Source organism: Tupaia chinensis, unplaced genomic scaffold, assembly GCF_000334495.1.
Source record: "Tupaia chinensis unplaced genomic scaffold, TupChi_1.0 Scaffold147003_1, whole genome shotgun sequence".
NCBI classification, from domain to species: domain Eukaryota; kingdom Metazoa; phylum Chordata; class Mammalia; order Scandentia; family Tupaiidae; genus Tupaia; species Tupaia belangeri.
The window spans coordinates 624,352-625,005 of NW_006206856.1; the positions used below are offsets into that span (position 1 = coordinate 624,352).

Sequence of the window (654 nt, forward strand, 5' to 3'; positions counted from 1 at the left end):
CTGGCTGAGGAAACTGGAGCAGGGCCTCTGGGTGGGGAGGTGAGCAGGGTTGGGGCCACACTGGACCCCCAGGCAAGGCTTCGAGGGCTGCCCCGGATAGATAGATCTGCGCCTGCTGGGAAATCAAGGTGGCCTTCCTGAAAGCAGTGTCATGTTATTTCTGATAAAGGAAGGGCTTTTGGACAGGTGAGGAACCTGAGCTGCAGGGTGCCCTGGGGGCCTCCCCAAGGCCACATGGGTCTGGGGCTCAGCGTAGGACCCCAGCAGCACCCATTTGTCTTGGGCAAGTTACTCGACCTCTGGTGTCTGTTTACTTGTCCACAAAACAGGGGAACGTTAGTGTCCTTTCGGGGGTCGTGAGGCGAGAATGGTCACCGCGTGCAGTGCTGGGTGGAGGCCAGCTCACAGTGAGCACTCGGCGTGCGCTGGCTGCTGTTTGCATTGCTGTCAGCATGCCAGAGCAGCCCGTCGACCCCTTGCAAAGAGCAGCTTCCTGCCCGGCCCCTGGTTCTGTTTCTCAGTGCCCACAGCACCCCAGGCGGCATCTGTGGAATGGTCAAGTGTGTCCCCCCTAAGAACGGGGCTAAGTTGTTTTTGAGAAGCTGAGAGCAGACAGATTCCAAACCCTGTGCTTTGTCCCGAAGCAGCTTTCAG

General features: G+C 58.9%; 1 protein-coding gene across 1 annotated transcript in view; it reads left to right on the forward strand.

The window, feature by feature from the left end:
- The window catches only part of TKT (transketolase), a gene marked incomplete in the record, with an annotated part of 27,166 nt that overhangs the window by 19,139 nt on the left and 7,373 nt on the right, over positions 1 to 654 (forward strand).